General features: G+C 41.5%; 1 protein-coding gene across 7 annotated transcripts in view; it reads right to left on the bottom strand.

Annotated features, from left to right (window-relative positions):
- Window positions 1–26,115, bottom strand: part of CYRIB (CYFIP related Rac1 interactor B) — a 173,218-nt gene that overhangs the window by 56,326 nt on the left and 90,777 nt on the right. For 5 of the 7 annotated variants that reach the window (XM_062187986.1, XM_062187983.1, XM_062187988.1 and 2 more), the window contains 2 exons: window positions 1,044–1,081; window positions 816–834 (listed from right to left, as the gene is read on the bottom strand). The gene's annotated coding sequence lies outside the window, so the exon portion shown is untranslated. The remainder of the gene's footprint in view (window positions 1–815; window positions 835–1,043; window positions 1,082–26,115) is intronic. The other 2 variants (XM_062187990.1, XM_062187989.1) reach the window with 1 other exon arrangement.

Raw genomic sequence — 26,115 nt, 5'->3', positions numbered from 1 at the left:
AACCAGGTTTTAGAACTCCCACAGGTGGGGTGATAACAATTCTCAAGGACCACCCTGTCAAATCAGTTCTAATAAAAAGACAGGCTAGGGGCCGGCACTGTGGTGTAGGTGGGTAAAGCTGCTGCCTGCAGTGCCAGCATCCATATGGGTGCTGGTTCAAGTCCTTGCTGCTCCACTTCCAATCCAACTCTCTGATATGGCCTGGAAAAGCAGTAGAAGATGGCAAAGTCCTTGGGTCCCCGCACCCATGTGGGAGACTCAGAAGAAGCTCCTGGCTCCTGGCTTGGATAGGCGTAGCTCCAGCCACTGGAGCCATTTGGGGAGTGAAACAGCCAGAAGAAGACCTCTCTCTCTTTGCCTCTCCTTCTCTTTCTGCGTAACTCTGACTTTCAATAAATTAGATAAATCTTAAAAAAGAGAGAGGCTAGTCTTTAAATGAATACATCCCTTGTGGATGATTAGTAAAAACACAGAAATGATTTTAAGCTGATCATGTTCATGTTAGGAACACAAAGTATGTTTAAAATTACATTTAAAAATACTTACTAACTTTGTATAAACAAAAAATTGCAGGACTACAAATGTTTAAGCACTCAGGACCCTTTTTAATGGTAACTACTATTTTTGTTAAGTATTCTTCTAAGAGTTAAAAAAAAAAAAAAAGAGGGGGTTGCAAAACCAATGTGTTTCTTGTCTAGTTTCCAATAAAAAAGTTTATATATATTTAGACCACTGAAGTTATGGCTTAGATCTTAATCAACCATACCGGTCACAGCTAAAATGACTTACAAAGAAATTCAAAGAAAAACACATACCTCTCCTATTGGAAGAAAGCTGTAAAAAAAAAGTTCCAATTAATTTACATTTTTCTCACTGCTTTCTAAGCCAGAAATTAAAAGAGTAATTCTTAAAGATATTTTTAGAAATTCAACACTATGTATAGCATATTTTTCTTAAACTATATTTAGTCAATGTCAGTTTTTATTAAAGTCAAGACTTTTCATTTATATTTGAGTAATCATTTCTCCCAAAGACATATTTACCTTCAGCCAGTGCTGGTGATTCTGTCTTGTCCTTCTATCTGTTTAAAGAAAGAAAAAAAAAATGTAAAACATTATTTTATTTTCAAACAAGTTTTTACTACAGCCAACTTTAAAAAATGGAAGCTCATGAAAGCTATCACAGGCATGGTTCATAAATACAAATATAGATATTTAATTCCTTGAATTAACTCAGCTATGTTTAGGGAAGACCTATTCAGAGTATAGTATCATTTAAGTCCTGAAAAACACCAATAGTTGGTAAGACAACCAAGCTGTCATCGGAAGACACTCAAAACTAATATAAGGGGGTCTTCAAAAAGTTCATGGAAATTCCCGTTATGAAAAAACTATGTATAGGCTTCAATTTTTTTTTTGAAGCAACTTCTTAGGTGTAACAAGCAAAGTACACAATTCTCTTCAAGGTGGATGAAGCAAGAAACAAAACAGAACAGAAAGTTAGTTAATTCCTCCTTACTCTTTTAACAGGATTCTAAAATTACCAAAAGAGACATATTTATATATTTTTATACTAGTTTAAGATCAATCAATTTCAGTGTATCAAAAATGAGTTTTACAACAGGTAATAAAAACCTTAATCTCTGTCAATAACCTATTATTCACTGGAGGCACATTTGGAAAAATTCCAGTGAATCACAAAGTCCTCTGTATATAACAGTTTCACAATTTCAAAGCCTAAAACAATTTTAGGTTAAATGAAATCTTCAGGGTGCGTTTATTATAACTTCACAGTTAAGAACAACAGTCACTTATAACAAACTAGCTTCATTCACAAAGATTAAGAAGCAGCATTTGACTAACTAGTTTTTAGATGAAAACTTCTTTTCCTAAGTATTTATTCAATTCTCAAGAATCCTAGATTTAACAACAGTTTCTATATATAAAAGATGCTGGGTCACATCTTGAGAAAATGGGGCACTGTCTCCTGTGACAGTAAATGAACTTAAACTGACCCGGACATTCAAAGGCTGAAATGTGGGACCATGTCTCTGGCAGGTTAAAAACAGCCCCATCCTCTTCCCCCTCCCCCCCAAAAAAAAAATATAAAAAAAAATGAACCAACCAACAGATGAAGTAGGACTGGCAACCACAGGCTCCACTAGATTGGAATTCTGATTCCAGAACAAGAAGGGGGCTTCTGCCAGGAGACATGGGGAGAGTCCCACAGAAATTCTGAAGCAGTAACTCTGTGCTAGAAATTCTGAACTGCTCACTCTGGACCAGCATGCTAGGAAGGGGTGATCATATGGGAAGTGCACCTTGAGGATCTACAGGTGATGCTACACAATGCGGACACAAGACAACACACTGAGAACCCAGGGGATTCAAATGGTGCTGCCACACCAGCAACTACAACATGAAAGGGATAAGGCAACTAAAGGCAATGATCCCTTAAAAGGGAGAAAATCCAGGTCACTGTACAAGAGAAAAGTTTCACCTGCAGAAGTGCTGGCTGAAGGGGAGGCAAATCTGAAAGGGATGGTAGAAGACTGAAAGGATGAACAACATCTCACTAACTATCCTGTTACAGCCACCACCCTGAAAGCTTTGTGGTACGCTGTGCTTAGGAGCAGCATTTAATGGAAGTCCCAGGTGGGCTGTACAGGACACTTTCTGTGCACACCATCGCATGTTTTCATCCCAGCTGACCCACTGCCCCTTGGCTGCACTATCTGTGGCGTACTTTCTGCTTTGGGCTTTACAATACGAACTGCTGACAGGAACTCTTCAGCAACCCAGAGACTGACACAAACCTGGAAGTGTAAAGGCATTAATGATGGGCAACCCTTGAACCAACCCAGGATGGAACCTGGTAGATAAATATCTCTTCTTCCCTCAGGAAGGCATTTTCTTCTAATCTTCACAAAGGGCTTCCTCAGAATCAAGCCCCAGTTGCTCACAGAAGTGATCAGCTCAATTTTGCAACCTTGCATGGGTTTTCCCTTCTTCCTTTTCCATTTGCCTCAGTCCTCCAACTTCCATTCCTCCTTAACACGTCCCCAAACAAATTATCTTCAGGAAAGCCCCTGCTTCAGGCCCTGCTTTTAGGGTGAAACTAGGTTAAGATACTTGTCTTTCCAAGACACCATTCTCCCTTCCTTTTTGTCCTACTTCACTGGTGGGTCCTTTCTTAATCTCCTCTTCCCTCACACTCCTGCAGGCTGCTATGACAAGGAATCAGTTCTGTGTCCTCTGCTCCCGCTGTGATCTCATTTCATTTTGAGACCTTTCTTTGCAGAAACATTTCTTTCTTTTTAAAAGATGCATTTATTTGAAAGGCAGAGTTAGAGAGAGAGAGAAGACAGATTTTCCATCCACTTTTCACTCCCCAGATGGCCGCAACGAGCGGGGCTGGGCCAGGCTGAAGACAAGCGCTTCTTCTGGGTCTCCGCTATGGGTACAGGGGCCCAAGCACTTGGGCTATCTTCTGCTGCTTTCCCAGGCACATTAGCAGGGAGCTGGATCAGAAGTGGTGCAGCTGGGACTTGAACTGGTACCCGTATGGGATGCCAGCACTGCAGATGATGGCTTAACCCACTACACCACAATGCTGGCCCTTCATTTCAAGGCTTTATGTATCGTCCATATAGCTCAAATTTTTATGTTCAGTCTTGATATTTCTCTCCAACCAAACACTTGTATAGCCATTATATAATTAGAATCATCAATGAAATGTTCTAAAAGATACTCAAACTTAACACATCCAAAACTGCACTTCTCAACTCTCCTCCACTCTCTCATCTCAGCTGATTACAACAGAAGCCATTTCTTCTTCAACTACTTCTTCTTATATATACCTTCACACTTTCTATCTCCTAGTTTTTAAAAGATTTATTTATTTGTTTATTTATTTATTTGAAAGATAGAAGGACAGACAGAGGGAGAGACCCAGAAAGAGGGAGAGACAAAGAAAGATATATCTTTCATTCATTGGTTCACTCTAAATGGCTGCAACAGCCAGGGCTGGGCTATGCTGAAGCCAGGAAAGCAGGAACTCCATCTAGGTCTCCCACATGGGTGGCAGAGATCCAAGTACTTGGGCCATCATCTACTGCCTTCCTAGGCACATCAGCAGAAAGCTGGATTAGAACAGAAGCAGAGCAGCCAGGACTCAAACAGGCACTCCAATATGGAATGCCAGCGCCAGTGGACCACAAATCTGGCCCTCCCTATCTCTTAACCTAATGATTCAGCTGCATTAGCAATATGTTTTTTAAAAATGTTTATTTTCATCTACTTAAAAGGCAGAGAAAGAGAGCAAGCAACCTATCTTCCATCCTGGTTTGCTCACAACACACCCAGGGCTAGGTTAAGCTAAAGCCAGAAGCCTGGAATCCTATCCAGGACCCAAGTTCTTGAGTCATCATCTGTAGCTTCCCAGGAGCATTGGTAGGAAACTGGATTGGAAATGGAAAAGGCAGTACTCAAATCAGCACTCTGACGGGGAATGTGGGCATCCCAAATGGTGGCTTAACCTGAGGCACCATGACATCCATTCCAGCTTTAGCAATATTAGATCTACTATTCCTTCTGTATTCAATAAACACGAGAACAGAGGCTGCAAAGTTAAATGCATTTGGGATTGGCTGGGGACACCTTACAAAAAGACAGAAATGCTATTTAAATAGAGCAAGTGTGTGTGTGTGTGTGTGTTATTCAAACAAATCATTGCTATTAACATGCCATGCTAAAAATATAGGTGATCCAGTTCCAGATACTCATGGGAATCAAATTTTTGATGCAAGCATCTAACAGAATATGTTTTACAGGATCACTTACTAGGCCAAATCAAACAGTTCCAGGATTGTATGTGGCTGATGAACCATCAGTTTGCAACATCAGGTGTAGAACTTCACACTCTCTGCAACTTAACCATTACTTTATAATCAACCACTGCTTCCTATCAGGGTATGAGGCTATTATACTCACCCCGGTTTTTCTCAAAAGCTTCTCTTTGATCAATGTTACTACAAATGGAATGAATAAATTTTGTGTTTGTTTTTTGCTTTTTCCAAGAAAGACAAACTTCCTTCCCTAAGGCCCACTGTAACTGAGAAATAAACAAAATAAGTGGCCTCTTTTATAAATCATAGGGTAAAAATCACTGCTGCCTGCATAAAACATGGAAAAAGTTCTTAACAAACCAAGACATAATAAATTTTTAATTATAGTCACCCTTCCTTAGAAATGCAATCAATAATGATCACAGTGAGTATTATTTCGATTGATTAGTCCAGGTACCTAAGATCTATAAACCTAAAAGTTCTGTAAGTGTTCAATTTCTTAGCCTACAGTCAAATGTAAAACCTAAGAATTATGACTTCAGTACACTGTGTCAATCATGTTTACAGGTTCCAATGATGGTACATAAATCTGTTTATATAACAGAGGCTGCCTTCCTCTTTCATTTCAATTTATGATAAAAACTTAATGAATTCATCTTGTTTAAGCTCCACTTGACATACACAAGGCAATCTGAAATACCATCTTAGAAATCAAAAACAGAACACTGGAATGAATGGACCTACCGACCACGTTCCCAGATCAGACAGTGAACATTACAAGCTACATTATTTAATCCTAACAAATATAAAAATGTTTTAAGACCCTGAAAAAGTAGTCTATATTCATTAGAGAAAAAAAAAACATGCAGGTCTATAAAAATTTCTTAAGAGAACAACAGATGAGCAGGATCAGTCCTTCATGTTAATAATTAAGACTTTGTAGAGGGGCCGGCGCTGTGGAATAGCAGATAAAACCGCCACCTGCAGTGCTGGCATCCCATATGGACGCTAGTTCAAGTTCCAGCTGCTCCACTTTTGATCCAGCTCTCTGCTATGGCCTGGGAAAGCAGTAGAAGATGGCCCAAGTCCTTGGGCCCCTGCATCCTCAAAGTAGACCTGGAAGAAGCTCCTGGTCCCTGGCTTCAGATTGGTCCAGCTCCAGCCAACGCAGACATTTGGGGAATGAACCAGCAGATAACGACCTCTCTCTCTCTCTCTCTCTCTTTCTCTCTGCCTCTGCCTCTGCCTCTCTGTAACTCTGCCTTTCAAATAAATAAATAAATACATCTTTTAAAGATTCCATGGAAGTGTTATACAATTAGGGGAAGAGAACAGAGAAAACAGAATAGGCCCAAGTATATATAAATATAATATACACACACTGCAAATACTTAATCAGATGGTCTGCTTTGTCTATAACACCAAAATAGAAACTCAGGAGAGACTACGATGAAAAGGATGGTTAACTTCTAGAAGTGTCTAGTGCAACTCACTGTGGCAATTAAAACATTTAAGGTAAAAATTTATTAACAGAAAGATGCATACAGAGGAGTAGTTCTGTGGCAATTAAAATAAGAGAATTTACTGGCAGTTAGGAAGAAGGCATGGAGATTAGGTGTTAAGAGAGACCTGGAATGATGGACAGGATTAGGATTTGGACAAGCCAGAAAAGGAGGTAGAAGGTTAAAGGAGATTATTCAAGGCGAGGAACAGGCAATGAGGAAGGAAAACTTTATTTAATTAGTACTGAAATATCACCATGGAAAACCAAGGTAAGACCCTTTTCAGCCAATACACTGCAGATGGAGTAGAGTTTAATGTCTTAAAACTAAATCTCAGGAAATCAGTATCTTAAACTATCCTTGGAGAAATTATATATTAAAATTTAATAAGTAAGAAGCAGACATGGACCTTGATCCACAGTTAGAAACTTAAATGGAAAAATTACCAATCATATAGAAATTAATAATAAAGGGTACCAAAATGTTTTAATAGTTCATATGAATGCATATAATCAAGGTTAGAGAAAAATATCATCATGATAATTTATAAGAGGAAGGCAAAACAGCAAACATATATATGAAAAAATTTTATAATCTCTAATAATTAAAAGGAAATAGGGGCCAGCGCTGTGGTGCAGCAGGTTAAAGTCTCGGACTGAAGTGCTGGTATCCCTTATGGGTGCTGGTTCTAGTCCCAGCTGCTCCTCTTCCAATCCATCTCTGCTATGGCTTGGGAAAGCAGTGGAAGTTGGCCCAAGTCCTTGAGCCCCTGCACCTGTGTCGGAGACCCAGAAGAAGCTCTTGGCTCCTGGTTTCAGATTGCTGCAGCTCCAACCATCGCAGCCAACAGGAGAGTGAACCAGCAGATGGAAGACCTCTCTATCACTACCTCTCTCTGTAACTCTTTCAAATGAATAAAAATAAATCTTTTTTTAAAAATGGAAATATACAGCAAAAAGGTTTAGAATACTGGTTATAGAATAAGACAGACCTAGGTTGAGTTTCCATTTATTTAAAGTTCAAGGGAGATGATTAGACAAACAGCTAAGATGCTGGTTAAAATACTGGCATCCCACATAAGATTACTTGAGTTCAATACATGGCTCCAGGTCCTGATTCCAACTTCCAGCTAATGCAGATCCTAGACGGCAGCAGTGACAGCTCAAGTAACTGTGTCTCTGCCACACACGCTGCCAGCTTTGGACCAGCACAGCCTATGCCCATTGCAGGCTCTGGGGAGTGAAACAGCAGATAGGAGCTCTACATCTCTCTCTCTCTCTCATAAATAAATTCCTTTTGTAAAAAATATAAACATTAAGTTCTCTGAGCATCTTTTTTGTTATTTATAAAATGGATATATCTGCTTACATAAATTATCTGAGCATCAGTTTCCTTTACAAGGGTATCTTCAAAAAGTACATGGAAAATGTATATTATTCAAAAACTATGCATGAACTTCAAATTTTTGGACAACAAAATAGTTATAATTCTTACAACAATTCTATGTAGGTTTTTAAAAGCCTTATATATTTATTTATTTATTTGAAAGCAAGAGTCACAAAGACAGAAGAAGAGACAAAAAGAGATATCTTCCATCTGTTATTTCTCCCCCTAAATGCCTACAACAGTCAGGACAGGGACAGGCTAAAGCCAGGAGCCAGGAACTCCATTTGGGTCTCTCACGTGGGTGGCATGAACTTAAATACTCTGGGCCATCATTTGTTCCCTCCCTGCGCATGAGCTGAAAGCTGGATCAGAAGCAGAGGTGGAACTTGATCCCAGGCACCCTAAAATGGGATGTAGGCATCCAAAACAGTGGCCTAACAAGCTGCACGACAACATCTACCCTAAACTTACCTTTTGATTCCATTTTTTAAGAACATTTAAAAGTCTCCTCATATTTGTAAAACTGCAAAAATAATTATCAAAGTACATGTGAAGATTAGCAGAAATGCTAATTTTCTTGAATGGGTCATTATCCTTCTTAATACTAAAATTATAATACATAGACTTCCTATTTGGACACTGCATTTCAAGTACTTAATAATAATCATATCTAAGACACATCAGAGCTCAAATGCCAGAACAGAACTGCCAGGTTTCTATGGCATAGAACACTAAGCTTACAACCACAAAAAGATGGTATTAAAAAAAAAAAAAAGAGTGAAAAGACTGTATTAGGATCCTCCCTCACTGCCATAACCAGAATTAATTTCCTACACATATACAAATATCAAGCTATGTGCAATATCTGTGGCATCCATTAATTCAACCACAGGGATTTGAAAATATTCAGAAAAACATCTTTGTAATGAACACATAAACTTTTGTCGTTATTCCCTAAAAAATACTGTGTAACTACTTATATAGCATTCACACTGCATTAGGTATTATAGGTAAGCTAAAGTACACAGGAGAATATGCACAGGTGATACACAAATGTTATATCAGTTTGGGTAAGGGACTTGGACATCCACAGATGTTGTTATCTATGAGGGGTCTTGGAACCAATCCCTTGCAGGTACAGAAGAACAACTATACATAATATACAATATTATGTAATTGTTAATATTTAGTATCAACTATATTTTAGCATTTTGAAACTGACACTACCAAGAAATTCTTAATCTCTATTATAAATCCATGCTCCAGGTTTGAAATATTCATATTTCTCATGAGGCTAAGAAAAGTTTTATATAAAGTATCCAAGAGATATAAACTGTTAACAGTTGAATAGCTAACTCCAAGCAGACACAGAATTTCTGAGTAGGAAAGGAAAGGGAGGAGATAATTATTTTTTCAGGAAACAGTTCTGTTCAAACTATAGCAATTACAATATTCTTTTCTGTAATGCAACTTTCTGTCAAACAACTACTACTTCCTTTTTTGTTTTTTTGTTTTGTTTTGTTTTTGTTTGTTTGTTTTTATTTGACAGGCAGAGTTAGACAGTGAGAGAGAGACAGAGAGAAAGGTCTTGCTTCCGTTGGTTCACTCCCCAAATGGCTGCTAAGGCCGGAGCGCTGTGCTGATCCGAAGCCAGGAGCCAGGTGCTTCCTCCTAGTCTCCAATGCAGGTGCAGGGGCCCAACCATTTGGGCCATCCTCCACTGCCCTCCCTGGCCACAGCAGAGAGCCAGACTGGAAGAAGAGCAACCGGGACTAGAACTGGCGCCCATATGGGATGCTGGCACCGCAAGCGGAGGATTAACCAAGTGAGCCACAGCGCCAGCCCCAAACAACTATTACTTTCATACTAACTTGAACCATAAAATTAAAAATGCTTCCTTAAAAACCAACCTATTACTCTCTGCCATGCTGTTGTCCCAGATGGTGACCGGTTTGAGTCCCAACTGCTCCATTTCCTATCTAGCTCCCTGCTAATGTGCCTGGGAAAGCAGTGGAGATTGGCCCAACTACTTTGGGCCCTGCCAACCCACATGCAAGACCTGGAAGAAGTTCTAGGCTTATGACTTCGGCCTGGCCACACTCTGGCCAGTGTGACCATTTTGGGACTGAATCAATGGGTAGAAGATTTCTCTGTCTCTGTGTGTCTCTCCCTCTCTCTATCAAATAAATCTTTTTTAAGAAACTATTTTTAAAAAACAAGCTAAAGCAGTGTAACTGGGAAACTTGAGTCAAGGGATAGCGTAAGATGATTATCAGGCTTTGGGAAAACCAAACAGAACTTTCTTACTTCTCTATCTCTTGAATGCTGCAAACAACTTGCCCCAACTGCTTCCTGGACTTTCTACAAGGGGACTTTTCTGACATCTCAATGTACAGCAATAAACAGACAGTAAAATATATCTGGACAGCAGGTGCTACAACCAAGTCAAGCTAAAGATTCTACAGACTTAAGATCTATTCTTAGTAAGTATCCTGTATTGTAATTCCCAAAGAGTAAACTCCATAAAATTAAATGCTTGTTAAAAGAAACAAGTAGACTTTTTAGTGTTGTTCATTTAATCTATGCCACATGTTCAAAATCTCATAAAATTTACACAATTTAATTTTAAAGGAATTATAAATAAGAGAGGTAATAACATAAGGAAAATAAAGCTTTACAATTCTGCATATAAGGAAAACAATATTTGCCCCAGACTCAATTTTAGAAAAGACCAATAAATACTTACTCGAATTCATGTATCTTACTAAAAATATGTTGCTCCGGAATCACCCTAAATCATTACAGTCTCCTCCAGCTTCATGCCTTGCTTCACTACTTCCCACCTCCACCACCATTCTTTCCATCCTCATTCCTAGCCACTGTGATCTCACCTTTAAAGCTTTTTAAAAATTAGCAAATTTGGAAAATCTCAGAAATGCATAGTGGACTGTTCCCAACACATTAAGAGATTACCTCAAAAGACATGAACTATACTATCATCATCTCAAAGACACATAAAAGCTTTTCATGAATGTTGTACTCAGTTGTTATTAAAAAGTCTTAAAATACGCACAAGGAATGAAAGACCTGCCTCTACCAAAAACCTGTAACAATTCTTAATGAAGAAATATTAGAAACCTTCCCTTCAAAATCTGAAGCCACACAAGGATTCCCACTATCACCACTTCCATTCTACACTGTACTGTAAGTTTGTACTCCCTGTTAAAGGTCAAGAAAAACTGTATATAAAGATAATTAAAAATGAATCTTATTAAGAATGGGATGAGAGAGGGAGGAGGAGGTGGGATGGCTTGGGGGTGGGAGGGCGGGTATAGGGTGGAAAACTTCTATAATCCAAAAGTTGTACTTATGAAATTTATATTTATTAAATAAAAGCTTCCTATAAAAGAAGTCAAGAAAGAGAAGAGACAAAGTTTTAAAAAAATTAAAAGAAAGTAACAAAAATCTCCATTTTTCCCAAGGATTATTTACACAGAAAATCCAAAAACTTTAGAATTCATGACCGGCACCGTGGCTTAACAGGCTAATCCTCCACCTTGCAGCTCCAGCACACCGGGTTCTAGTCCTGGTCGGGGCACTGGATTCTGTCCTGGTTGCCCCTCTTCCAGGCCAGCTCTCTGCTATGGCCCGGGAAGGCAGTGGAGGATGGCCCAAGTCCTTGGGCCCTGCACCCGCATGGGAGACCAGGAGAAGCACCTGGCTCCTGGCTTCGGATCAGCGAGATGCGCCAGCCGCAGCAGCCATTGGAGGGTGAACCAACGGCAAAAAGGAAGACCTTTCTCTCTGTCTCTCTCACTATCCACTCTGCCTGTCAAAAAAAAAAAAAAAAAAAAAAAGAATTTTTTTTTGGCAAAGGTAACTGAACATTAACAATATAAAAATATCAATTGTGGGGCCAGCGCTGTGGCATAGTGGGTAAAGCCACCACCTGCAGTACCAGCATCTCATGGGTGCTGGTTCCAGTCCCGGCTGCTCCACTTCCGATCCACCTCTCTGCTGTGGCCTGGGAAAGCAGTAGAAAATGGCCCAAGTCCTTGGGCCCCTGCCTCCACATCGGTGCAGCTCCGGCAGTTGCAGTCAACTGGGGAGTGAACCAGTGTATGGAAGATCTCGATCTCTCTCTTTCTCTCTCTCTCTCTCTCTCTGCCTCTCCTCTTTCTGTGTAACTGTGACTTTCAAATAAATGAATAAATCTAAAATTTTAAAAAATGGAACAATGCTTGGTAAGTGGTAAGCATTTAAAAAATATCAGTTGTACATTATCAAGTAAAATAAGAAGATATGGCCAGCGCCGCGGCTCAATAGGCTAATCCTCCACCTGCGGCGCCAGCATACCGGGTTCTAGTCCCGGTCAGGGCGCCAGATTCTGTCCCAGTTGCCCCTCTTCCAGGCCAGCCCTCTGCTATGGCCCAGGAAGGCAGTGGAGAATGGCCCAAGTCCTTGGGCCCTGCACCCCATGAGAGGCCAGGAGAAGCACCTGGCTCCTGGCTTCAGATCAGCGCGGTGCGCCGGCCACAGCGCAACGGACGCGGCAGCCATTGGAGGGCGAACCATCGGCAGAAAGAAAGACCTTTCTCTCTGTCTCTCTCTCTCTCACTGTCCACTCTGCCTGTCAAAAAATAAAAAAATAAAATAAAATAAGAAAATATAACTTTCCCTCATAAATACCACTTATGAAACTGAAAAGCAATATAGTAACTAGAAATAAACTTCACAAAAGGAAAAAATATCAGAACTTTATAGAAAGCCATAAATAAAAACATGCCATTACTAAGAAGATAACACTGTAAAGATGACAATTTTCCCCTAACTTCATATAAATGTCAAATGCATTTCCAATCAAAATCCCAAAAGGATTCTTTGTTTTAACTAAGGTAATGATAAAATTTACATGGGCCGGCGCCGCGGCTCAATAGGCTAATCCTCCGCCTTGCGGCGCCGGCACACCGGGTTCTAGTCCCGGTTGGGGTGCCGGATTCTGTCCCAGTTGCTTCTCTTCCAGTCCAGCTCTCTGCTGTGGCCTGGGAAGGCAGTGGAGGATGGTCCAAGTCCTTGGGCCCTGCACCCGCATGGGTGACCAGGAGAAGCACCTGGCTCCTGGCTTTGGATCAGTGTGGCGTGACGGCCGCACCGTGCTGGCCGTGGCAGCCATTGGAGGGTGAACCAACGGCAAAGGAAGACCTTTCTCTCTGTCTCTCTCCCTCTCACTGTCCACTCTGCCAGTCAAAAAAAAAAAAAAAAAAATTTACATGAAAAAGCAAAAACTCAAAATAGTCAAGGAACCAGCTTTGTGGCTTATTAGGTAAAGCTGCTGCCTTTGATCAGATATCCCACATGGGTGTTGGTTCATGTACCAGCTGCTCTACTTCCAACCCAGCTCCCTGCTAATGGCCCAAGTGCTTGGGCCTCTGCCACCCACATGGGAGGTGGGATAAAGTTCCTAGCTCCTGACTTTTGCCTGGCTCATCCCTGGCCATTGTGGCCACTTTAGAAGAAAACCAGCAGATGGAAGATCTCTCTGTCTCTCCCTCTCTCTCTGTTAACTCTTTCAAAGAAATAAATCTTTTTTAAAAAATTAAAACGCTCAAGGAACCAAGTAGCAAAACTTGCCCAGTAAGACAAGATTAAAATAAAACTATATTACTAAAGACAAAACAGTATTGACAAAAAACACAAGTTGTCAAATGAAAGAGAATATGTGGCTGGCGCCACGGCTCAATAGGCTAATTCTCCGCCTGTGGTGCCGGCACCCCGGGTTCTAGTCCCGGTCGTGCCAGATTCTGTCCCAGTTGCCCCTCTTCCAGGCCAGCTCTCTGCTGTGGCCAGGGAGTGCAGTGGAGGATGGCCCAAGTGCTTGGGCCCTGCACCCCATGGGAGACCAGGAGAAGCACCTAGCTTCTAGCTTCGGATCAGTGCGGTGCGCCGGCCACAGCGCACCAGCCGTGGGCGGCCATTGGAGGGTGAACCAATGGCAAAGGAAGACCTTTCTCTCTGTCTCTCTCACTCTCTCACTGTCCACTCTGCCTGTAAAAAACAAAACAAAAAAAAAAAAAAAGAAAGAAAAAAAAAGAAATATGTTTGTCCAAAAGCATAGTATACAGACCAGCAACAAATACATGCATTTATGAAAACAGGTAAATGTTATAGGATTGCACTGCAGACCACTGGGAAAACAGGAGACTGGTACATAATCAGGGCTGGGTAATTGATTATTCACATAGAAAACAATAAAATCTCTACACATACATAGAATTCAGGTGAACATTTGGAACAGTGGTTAAGATTCCAATTGAAGAGGCCGGTGCTGTGGTGCAGCAGGCTAAGCTACCACCTGCAGTGCTGGCATCCCATGTGGGCACTGGTTCCATTCCTGGCTGCTCCACTTTTGATCTAGCTCTCTGCTAATGTGCCTAGGAAAAACAGCGGAAGAGGGCTCAAGTCCTTGGGCCTCTGTCATCCATGAGGAAGATCTGGAAGAAGCTCCTGTCTCTTAGCTTCAGCCTGGCACAGCCCTGGCTGTTGCAGCTATTTCAGGAATCAATCAGCAGATGGAAGATCTCTCTTTCTCTCTCAATCTCTCTAACTCTGCCTTTCAAATGAATAAATAATTAAAAAAAAAAAAAAGATACTGATTGAGACATCCTGAGTTTGTGTTGGAATTCCTCTTCATTTCTAATTTCAGCTTTCTGCCAATGTTCATCCTGGGAAGAAAGCAGCAGGTGATGGCTCAAGAACTTGGGTCTGGCCGGCGCCGTGGCTTAACAGGCTAATCCTCCGCCTTGCGGCGCCGGCACACCAGGTTCTAGTCCCGGTTGGGGCACCGGATTCTATCCCGGTTGCCCCTCTTCCAGGCCAGCTCTCTGCTGTGGCCAGGGAGTGCAGTGGAGGATGGCCCAAGTCCTTGGGCCCTGCACCCCATGGGAGACCAGGAAAAGCACCTGGCTCCTGCCATCGGATCAGCGCAGTGCGCCAGCCGCGCATTGGAGGGTGAACCAACGGCAAAGGAAGACCTTTCTCTCTGTCTCTCTCCCTCTCACTGTCCACTCTGCCTGTCAAAAAATAAATAAATAAATAAATAAATAATAAAAATTAAAAAAAAAAAAAAAAGAACTTGGGTCCAACAATGGGAAACATGAATTGACCTTTGGGCTACCGGCTTTGGACTGCATAGCCCTGGCTACTGTGAATACTTGGGGAGTGAACTAGGGTGTGGCTACAAGATTCTTCCTTGTCTATCTCCCCACCTTTCAACTAATCAAATTTTTTTTAAAAAAGTAATACACATGAGATTATAAATCTGCAAGGCAAAACTAAAACTTATGTAAGAAAATCTGGCCTACTTCTTTATGACTCCAAGTAGGGAAGAAGTACTTAGTAAGATACAGAAATCACTCACCACAAATGAATCACTGACAAATTTGATCAAATTAATATTAATAGCTTATTTTATCAAGACACTCTAAAAAACACAATGTAAACCACTAAACTGTAAGAAACTATTAGTGATACATTTATCAGAGAATGTATTAATAGCTAGATATTAAAGAACTTCAGGTGAAAAAACAGATTTTAAAAATGGACCACAGTGCTAAACAGACATTTCACAACATACACACACAGAGCAAATAAACACCAGAAAAAAAATCCTCAATCTTGACCCTAGCTAAAACCACATAAAATATCTTAATCTCACTAGTAAAAGTTAAGAAATCTGACACTATCTAGTGTTGATAAGAATGTGTATCAACAGGTACTCTTCGACATCCTGCATGTGTGATTATCATCACTACAGAAGACATCTGAAGATAATTAAAAATGAATCTTAATGAAGAATGGGATGGGAGAGAGAGTAGGATATGGGATGATTTTGGGTGGGAGGGTGGTTACGGGGAGAAAAACTGCTATAATCCAAAAGTTGTACTTTTGAAATTTGTATTTATTAAATAAAAATTTTCTTAAAAAAAGACATCTGACATTATTGCACTAACTTGAGCATTGTATACCCTATAATCTAACAATTCTACTCTCAGGTATACAACCAAAATCTTGAACATGAATCTAATAAGAAATACACAGGAGACCTTATTTGTTACAGAAAAGAATGTTCACTGAAAACAGATAAACTATGGCTTCTTCACAATGAAAACTTACTGAACAGTGAAAAAGAGATACTGTTAACTTCCAAGAATAAGGATGAACCTTAGAAACAATGAATTCATGAAATCTCAGAGGACCACATACAGATTTCATAATGGAACTTTTTTCAGATTTATTTACTTTTTAATTTGAAAGACAGAACAACACAGAAATAGGGAGAGACACAGAAGAGGAATCTTCCACCCACTGGGTTACTTCCTCAAATGGCTTCAACAGCCAGCGCTAGACCAGGCTGAAGCCAAAGCCTGGAATTACACCCCGATCTATCATGTGGCTGACAAGAATCCAAGTAACTTGGGGTATCATCTATCTGCTGTCCTCCAGGTACACTAGCAAGAAACTGTAACGGAAGCAAGGAGTAGCCTGGACTCAAACCAGGCATTCTGATAAGGCATGAGTGTCCCAAGCCGTGACTTAACCCACTGCCCTGCTATATCACAATGCCTGCCCCCAGATTTTTTAAATATAGATCAAAAAATAGCCAAACTGGAGCTAGGGTAGTCAGGCTGTCACTTGGGATGCCCACATCCTAGTACAGAGTTCCAGGGTTTGAGGTGCAGCTCCACTCTCCATTCCTGCTTCTTGCTAATACACACAAAGAAGGGGAGGCGGCAGGTGACGGCTCAAGTATTTGCATCCCTGCCACTCATATAGGAGTTCCAGGCTTCTGGCTTCAGACTGGCTAAGTCCTGGCTGTCTGAGAGTAACTGTGGAGTTAATCAGTGGAGGGAGATATTCTCTCTCTCTCTCTCTCTCTGCCTCTAACATAAATTTAAAGAATAAAAAAAATTATTCAAAAGATACAAAACTAAAATATGAATTATTTAGGGAAATACACAAGTAAATTTTTTAAGCTACGAAAGTAATAAAATTCAAGAGAACTTATTTATCTGCAGCAAAGCAGGGAGATTTTTGCAGGGAAGGAACAAGGTAGCTTCCTAGTTCCTAAATTAGAGGTAAGATCATGGACTTTCACTTTATGCTTATTGATGTCTTATAACCTGCATATATAATGCCATGTCACTTAGATATATCAAGTTATTATTTTTTTTTTTAAATTTAATGTAAAACAAATAAGCATTCAAAGGTTAGCAGGAGAGTTTAGGTTCCATGCTGGGTCTGAGGGAAGAGGAAGACTGGGAACAGAGAAAACACACAAGAAAACAAAGCTTTCCTTAGCTGCACGTCATTTTTTTTTTTTTTTAAATTTATTTGACAGATAGAGTTAGACAGTGAGAAAAAGAGACAGAGAGAAAGGTCTTGCTTCCGTTGTTTCACTCCCCAAATGGCTGCTACGGCCGGCGCTGCACCAATCTGAAGCCAGGAGCCAGGTGCTTCCTCCTGGAATCCCATGCGGGTTAGGGGCCCAAGCACTTAGGCCATCCTCCACTGCCTTCCCAGGCCACAGCAGAGAGCCAGACTGGAAGAGGAGCGACCGGAACTAGAACCCAGAGCCCATATGGGAGGATTAACCAAGTGAGCCATAGCACTGGCCCAGCTGCATATCATTTTTAAAAAAACAATTCTGTATAATGAATGACCAACAGGATGAACTGATGAAGCATGTCAAAGAGTAGATCAAGTAAAATGTTTCAGAAAATCCCTTCTGTGTATGTCATGTTTATGGTGACAGGAACAAGTGTCTGATAAATCTTCAGCAAGAAACTGATACATTTATATACAAAGCATGAAAGTGAGCCATACAACTTAGTACTGTGAGTTTTGGGAATGTGTTCCACTTTCAAAATGGTGCCTAAAAATAGCAGAAGCTTTTGAGATAAGCCTTATCATCCCCCAATGTTATGTAATTAGAGCAAAAAGGAAAAAGAACCCTCTTTTCCACCATAATCAGAAACAGAAGCCATTCAGTTCATTGAAATTTTTGTCAGAAACACAAAACACATATCACACACATGCACACACATATACACAGATACACACCATACACACATGGATTCATTAGCTATTTTTTATGAAGATCAAGGCATAGTCTTTGATTACAGGTTGCTACTAGAGTATTTCCATCTATCATGGCCTAATACTTTTGTAAAAGTTACTAGAAAAATCTTGAATGCCAGAAAAATTAAAATTGTAAAAAGTTATAAATACAAATTCCAATTCCCCAATTCCAGTCTGCCATTAAAACTTATGGGGGCAGGAACTGTGGCGTAGCAGGTAAAGCCGCCGCCGCCTACAGTGCCTGCATCTCTTATGTACCCGGTTGTTCCACTTCTGATCCAGCTCTCTGCCATGGTCTGGAAAAAGAGAAGATGACTTGAGTCTTTGGGCCCCTACACCCGCATGGGAGACCCAGAAGCTGATCCTGGCTCCTGGCTTTGGATGAGCCCAGCTCCGCCCACTGCAGTCATTTCAGGAGTGAACCAGCAGAAGGAAGACCTCTCTCTAACTCTTCCTGTCAAATTAAAAAAAAAAAAAAATGTAAATCTTTCATTATAGATTCTCCTGAAATAAGCCTTCTATTCTTACTTTCTTAGAAAAAGGCTTATATTCCATTGCTTTCCACTTTCCCCAGATTCTTATTTATTCACTAACACGTCTCTGGTTCAGGCTTTTATAGTCTCAAAACTAACTTCTAAAATAATTTTTTTTTGACAGGCAGAGTTAGTGAGAGAGAGAGAGACAGAGAGAAAGGTCTTCCTTCTGTTGGTTCACCCCTCAAACGGCCACCACGGCCAGCGCATCTCGCTGATCCAAAGGCAGGAGCCAGGTGCTTCTCCTGGTCTCCCATGTGGGTGCAGGGCCCAAGGATCTGGGCCATCCTCCACTGCACTCCCTGGCCACAGCAGAGAGCTGGACTGGAAGAGGAGCAACCGGGACAGAATCTGGTGCCCCAACCAGGACTAGAACTCCGGGGTGCCAGCATTGCAGGCGGAGGATTAGCCAAGTGAGCCGCGGCGCTGGCCTAAAATAATCTTTTAAAAGGTTGCCTTGCTTGTTCTCTCCCTACTCTGTCTTTTGTTTTAGTTTTTTCTTTCTTTCTTTCTTTCTTTTTTTTTTTAATAAATTTATTAAGATACATAGAGAGGGAGAGAAGGAAATCTCCCACCTGCTGGTTTACTCCTCGAATGCCTTCAACAAGCTGGTTTGGGGCCAGGCCAAAGATGGGAGTTGGGAACTCAATCTGGGTTTTCCATATGGGTGCAAGGGACTCAACCACCTGAACCATCACCTGCTGCCCCCCAAGTGTACATTAACAGAAAGCTAGAATTGGAAACAGTAAGGACTTAAACACAGGCACTGCGATGTGGAATAACAGGTAAATCACATGCCTACCCCCTGCTCTATTTCCATTACACAAACATCTGACCTGATATTATTCAAGCACTATGAATGGTACTAACTTTATCAATGCCCTACATAAAACACTTTTAATGTCTCCCCATAGTTTTCAGGATGTATTTTTAAACTGGCACATTTAGGAACCTCCAATCTGGTAGCACCATCCTGCTAGAGTGGTCTGGGCAGAGCCCCCTAATAGCCTTAGCCCATTCCAGTCCCACAACCTGTTCCCTCCTAGAAATGAATTCCTTTCTTCTTCTGAAATGCCCTATCCTTAAAAGTCCAGTTTAAAGTTAATTTGGCTTTCAAAAGGTCTTTCTCTGGTACTACAGCCCACCTCAGTCTCGGCAATCCTAATGCATTTTCACCCAGTGGCACACTGCTCCTCATGTATTTCATGTTAGACACATTAATGGAGGAAGATAAATTCCTAAATGACATGAAATTTGCTTTCAAGTCTTTTGTACCCTACTTCAAAATTATTTATGTACTTTCATTTATTTGAAACCCAGAGAGAGAGAGAGAGAGAGAGAGAGATGCAGAGACAGAGATTGTCCATCTGCTAGTTCAGTCTCCAAACTAAATTTATCTCCTTAAAAACATGAATTTTGTTTACTGTTACTTTTTACTTATTCAAGAGAGACAGACAGATTGACAGAGAACTCCCACCCACTGGTTCACTCCCCAGTTGCCAGCAAAGGCTAGATCTGGAACCAGGAGCCAGAAATGCAATCCAGGTCTCCCAGATGCAAGGCAGGAACCCAATTACTTGAGTCACTGTTGCTGTCCTCCAGAATCTGCATTAGCACAAAGCTGGAGACAGAAACTAGAGCCAAGGATTGCGTCCAGTCATGCCAGTGTGGGACACAGATATCCTAACTGGCTTCTTAACTGCTAGGCCAAATGTCTACCCCCAAACTTATCTTTTTTTTTTTTTTAATTTTTTTTTTATTTGACAGGTAGTTATTGACATTGAGAGAGAGAGAGAGAGAGAGAGAGAGAGAGAGAGAGATCTTCCTTCCGTTGGTTCACTCCCCAAATGGCCGCTATGGCCGGAGCGCTGTGCCAATCCGAAGCCAGGAGCCAGGTGCTCCTTCCTGGTCTCCCATGCAGGTACAGGCGCCCAAGCACTTAGGCCATCCTCCACTGCCTTCCCTGGCCACAGCAGAGAGCTGGACTGGAAGAGGATCAACCAGGACTAGAACCCAGCGCTCCTATGGGATGCAGGCGCCACAGGTGGAGGATTAACCAAGTGAGCTACGTCTCTCTTTCTTTAAAGATATATTTTATACATTGGACTGGCAGAGTTTCAGAGATTTTCTATCCACTGGTTCCCTCCCAAAACAGCTGCAATGGCCAGGGCTGGGTCAGGCTTAAGCCAGAACCCTGGAACTACATCTGGGTCTCTCACATGGTCAGCAGGGGTCCAAGCAGTTAGGCGATCTTCCCCTGCTTTCCCAGGTGTGCACCAGCAGGGTGCTTGATCAGAAGTGGAGCAGCCAGGACCTGAACTGACAACCATATGGGATGTCGGTGTCACAAGCAATGGCTTAACCCACTGTGCTTACAATTCTGCCCTCTAAACTTATCTTTTAATTCCATCTTTGTATGAACTTTTTGAAGTACTTGCATGTATTTAAAAATGATAACATATTACTGCATGTCCTGATAGCAATTAAATAAAAGATTTTTAAAAACTACTTAAAATGTCACATAATCTAAAAATGCACTTGTAATTCAGCCAAGATCACTTAAGGACCTCCAACAGGCCAGATGTTACATGCAAGGCATAGTACAAAGTGCTGAGTACAACACCTGCCCTGAGGAAGCTCACAATCTACGGATGACATGCAAACAAATTACTACAGTACTGGCATAATTAAAGTGCTATACTAGAGTTCTGTGGTTAAACTACTATGGCAAAACAGATGAGGGAGTAACTTCATTATTTCTAGAGGACAGTGTGAGAAAATTGAAGTGATGACATCTGAGTGTGTCATATATTTAAGAAACACCGCTACCACGAATAACTTCCAAAGACTTTTCAAACACTTTAAGTAACCTTTTAAGGATCTTATATTACTATATCCACTATACTAGAAAAGGAGAATATTTTCTCCTAAAAGAATCATTTTAAATATCATCCATCTTACATCCCCTTAACAAAGGGGTACATAAGAAATGACACTAAAGTCCTTAGGAAAACAGTTTTGTTAAACTGAAACTGACACAACTTCAAGGACTCAACAGAACAATGGAGGTTTTTTAGTCCCACTAAACATACAACCATACTAATTTCTTCGGTTATTACTACCCATCTGCTGCACATGTTTGAAACTAAATTTGCTCGCCCTTCCTTTATTTTTACTTATTGAAGACCTTAAATAATTCCAAATCTTTGGGCAGGCACTGTAGCATAGTAGGTTAAGCCTTCGCCTGTGGTGCCAGCATCCTGTACTGGCACCAGTTTGAGTCCTGGCTGCTCCACTTCCAGTCCAGCTCTTTGCTAATGGCCTAGAAAAGCACTGGGAGATGGTCCAAGGGCTTGGGCCCCTGAGCCCACATGGAAGACTCAGAAGAAGCTACTAGCTTTGTATCATCCCAGCTCTGGCTATTGCGGGCATTTGGGGAGTGAACCAATGGATGAAAGATCTCTCCCTCTCTCTGTAACTCTGCCTGTCAAATAAAGAAAAAGATAAAAGAGAGAATATGATTTTAAAAAATAATAACTCCAAATCTTGATTATCTAAGTCCAAACTTAGAAACCAACTGAGGGGCAAACAATTTCAAAAGTTATTCTAAAAGTTACTTTTTAATTATCAGGGTACATATGTGCTAAAATTTAATCTTTAAGATATACAGTCCAACCTGCCATTTACATGAGAATAAATGTTTTTTTCCTGAGTTAATCTTCTTTTGACATGTCTTACAGCTTTTTCTCCTAAGTGTCTATTAGTAGCTACATACAATCCATTGGTCCACTCCCCAAATGGCCACATCAGCCAGTCATGAGCCAGGAACTCCATCTTGTTCTCACACATGGGTGGCAGGGGCCCAAGTACTTGGGCCATCTTCTGTTGCCTTCCCAGGTGCATCACCAGGAAGCTGAATCAGAAGCATATCAGCAGGGATTCACACTGGCACTCTGATATGGGATTCTGGCATCCCAAGCAGTGACTTAACCAGCTGTGCCACAATACCAGCACCCATACATTCTGGAGAATGACTGATAGCTATTATTCAGATATACATTAACAACCAGCATTCGAGTGCCTGCCCTCGCCTATGCAAAATTATTGGGTGAAAGGTTTTAGAGAACCAGATATTCACATGGTCTCAAAGTATTATCACATAGAATGCAGAGATACTTTTTATAACAGACTCATCTTAACTGAAGGATCAAACTTAATACCACCAAAATTGTGAGACACTGACAATCTACACGTCCTGATGTGACACAACAGGATGGACTCAACATTACCCTATGTAGTATACTGATCATGGGTATAACTTGATTCCATTTCTGAGGAAGCACAAAAGAGGTTCAGATTATGGAGCATCTTGTAACTTACTTTGATGAATAGCAGATGTGGGGATTAAAAAACGAACAGTTCAGTTTTGGACATGTTAAATTTGAGAGGTTTATGAGCCATCAAATCAAAGGTGCTAAGAAGCCAATATATAAGTAAGTGTGGGACTGAGAGAAGTGGTCATTACATGACCACTATATCCACACCCCAAGACTCTGTATCCTGAGAGAAAAGTGCAAAGACCAGAGACACTTGAGAAGCCACTCAGTGTGGCCACACATCTTAACCAGACTGCAAATGCAACATAATCTAGGCTATATTTTCCTGCTGCTCAGCCTCTGTTAGTTACTTCTTATGTTGTGAGGCTGGATTCCAGGGACTCCAATTGTGTGAGCTGTCACCCCAATTCCATTCAAATGACCCGGTTAGCTTCAGCTATTTGTAACCAACGATTTTTTTTTTTTTTTTTGACAGGCAGAGTGGACAGTGAGAGAGAGACAGGGAGAAAGGTCTTCCTTTGCCATTGGTTCACCCTACAACGGCCGCCGCAGCTGGCGCGCTGTGGCCGGCACACCGCGCTGATCCAAAGCCAGGAGCCAGGTGCTTCTCCTGGTCTCCCATGGGGTGCAGGGCCCAAGCACTTGGGCCATCCTCCACTGCACTCCCTGGCCACAGCAGAGAGCTGGCCTGGAAGAGGGGCAACCGGGACAGAATCCGGTGCCCCGACCAGGACTAGAACCCGGTGTGCCAGCGCCACAAGGCAGAGGATTAGCCTGTTGAGCCACGGCGCCAGCCGTAACCAAAGATCTTCAAACGAATTACAAAAAATATTTTTATCTCCAATAGAAAGCTAAATATAATTTTCCTCCTAATTTAAAGCCACTTCTATACATAAACCAAAGTTTACTATGTCTCAAATAAAACCCTGAGGTACAGATATAAACAAGAAAGAGACCCAGAAATTAAACATGGTATAAATCAGTTTCTTGAGCCTTTAGAAGTATTTAGATAACTAAAAAGAAAACTTTAAGTTTCAAAGTATAAAATACAGACATTAAAGTAAAATATTCAGGGGCCAGCACTGTGGTATAGCAGGTAAAACCATCACCTGCAGTGCCAGCATCCCATATGGGTGCTGGTTCGAGTCCCGGCTCTTCCATTTCCGATGCAGCTCTCTCCTATGGCCTGAGAAAGCAACAGAAAATGGTGCAAGTGCTTGAGCCCCTGCACCCACGTGGGAGACCCAGAAGAAGCTCCTGGCTTCTGGCTTCTGGCTTCAGATCAGCCCAGCTCCACCTGCTGCAGCTATTTGGGGAATGAAACAAGGATGGAAGATCTTTGTCTCTCCCTCTCACTGTCTGTAACTCCACCTCTCAAATAAATCTTTAAAAAAAAAAAAAAAAAAAAGGGAAAACATTCAGAAAAAAAAAAAATACCAAGAACATTTAAGTATCAGTCAAATAAACAACTAAATATATTTCCAGAAAAACACAGAGCAATGAAGCATATTTTAGGAATATAACAACACAAGAATGATACTGGCTTTTACAAAGTATCTCTCTGCAACAAGATACTTTTTTGTGCTTTAAATATTCCAAAGTACTTCAATTAAGAAAAGTAACAGGGGCTGGTGTTGTGGCATAGTAGGCTAAGCCTCCGCCTGTGGGTTCCATATGGGTTCCAGTCCGTGTACTAGCTACTTCTCTTCCTATCCAGCTCTTTGCTATGGTCTGGAAAAGCAGAAGATGGCCCAAGTGTTTGGGCCCTGCACCTGCATGGGAGATCCAGTAGAAGGCCCTGGCTCCTAGCTTCGGATTGGCCCTCAAATCAAATGTAGACTATTTGGCTATATTGAAAATTAACGTTTCTCATTTCCTTGATAATGAGGTGGTTTCAAAAAGTCCGTGAGAAAAATAGAATTAAAAAAATAACATGAATTTTCCATAAACTTTTTGCTTGTTTTTGAAATGCAGAGTTACAGAGACACAGGGAGAGAGAGCTTCCATCTGCTGGCTCACCCCCCCAAATAGCAGCAACAGCTGGGGTTGGGCCAGGTAGAAGCCAAGAGCTTCACCCAGTTCTCTCACATGAGTGCATGGACCCAAGTACTTGAGCCATCTTCTGCTGCTTTCCTAGAAGCATTAGCTGGTCACTACATTGAAAGTAGAGCAGCTGGTGGCTCAACAGGCTAATCCTCCGCCTTGCGGCGCCGGCACACCGGGTTCTAGTCCCGGTCGGGGCACCGATCCTGTCCCGGTTGCCCCTCTTCCAGGCCAGCTCTCTGCTGTGGCCAGGGAGTGCAGTGGAGGATGGCCCAAGTGTTTGGGCTCTGCACCCCATGGGAGACCAGGATAAGCACCTGGCTCCTGCCATCGGAACAGCGCGGTGCGCCGGCCGCAGCGCGCTACCGCGGCGGCCATTAGAGGGTGAACCAACGGCAAAGGAAGACCTTTCTCTCTGTCTCTCTCTCTCTCTCACTGTCCACTCTGCCTGTCAAAAAAAAAAAAAAAAAAAGTAGAGCAGCTGGGACTCCAACTCACACTCATATGGGGATGTGGGTGTCGCAAATGTCACCTACCTCGCTGCACTGTAATGCCAGCCCCATCCATGAACTTTGTGAAGCCTCCTCACACTCACACTACCTCCAGTTGTTACTTTAAATGACTACATCTCGAGAAAGTAAAGCACAGGTTAAGGAGAGTAATAAACAATTTAAAACATGAAAAATATGTGCTTTAATGAAAAGAGGATACTAATATAGTGATACTAACTGTGTACCATACACTTTGTTACAGACTATAATTATTTTGTAAAATACTGTAAAACAGGTGGTTACTTTTTATAAAAAGTATACTCAATAATTATTTACTTCATGTCAAGACTAATAAGCGGTTGATCTGACTCCAGAACAGATGTATTTGTCCCCAAAGTTGATGCCATTTTATACACAACAAAATGACTTAATGAGTACACTTCTCTCATAAAAATTCATTTTCAATGATATTTTTCTTATTAGAAAAACAAATGTAACCATCAAACTGAACAAACAGAACCTATGGAATGCAACCCTAAAAAGCAACTTTTCATCTCTGTCCTCTAAAGTTACTATGTAGTGATTGTTAATATCCCTGAATGTCTATTCAAGAACGTTCATTTTCAAATTATAAAAATAATCTGTGTTGGGGCTGGCGACGTGGCACACTAGGTTAATCCTCTGCCTGCGGCACCGGCATCTCATATGGGCTCCGGGTTCTAGTCCCAGTTGCTCCTCTTCCAGTCCAACTCTGCTGTGGCTGGGGAGGGCAGTGGAGGATGGGCCAAGTGTTTGGGTCCCTGCACTTGCATGGGAGACCAGGAAAAAGCACCTGGCTCC

The sequence above is a fragment of the Lepus europaeus genome, chromosome 4 (genome assembly GCF_033115175.1).
Source record: "Lepus europaeus isolate LE1 chromosome 4, mLepTim1.pri, whole genome shotgun sequence".
NCBI lineage: Eukaryota > Metazoa > Chordata > Mammalia > Lagomorpha > Leporidae > Lepus > Lepus europaeus.
The sequence above is the reverse complement of the archived record's forward strand: the minus strand, read 5'-3'. Positions and strand labels throughout refer to the sequence as shown.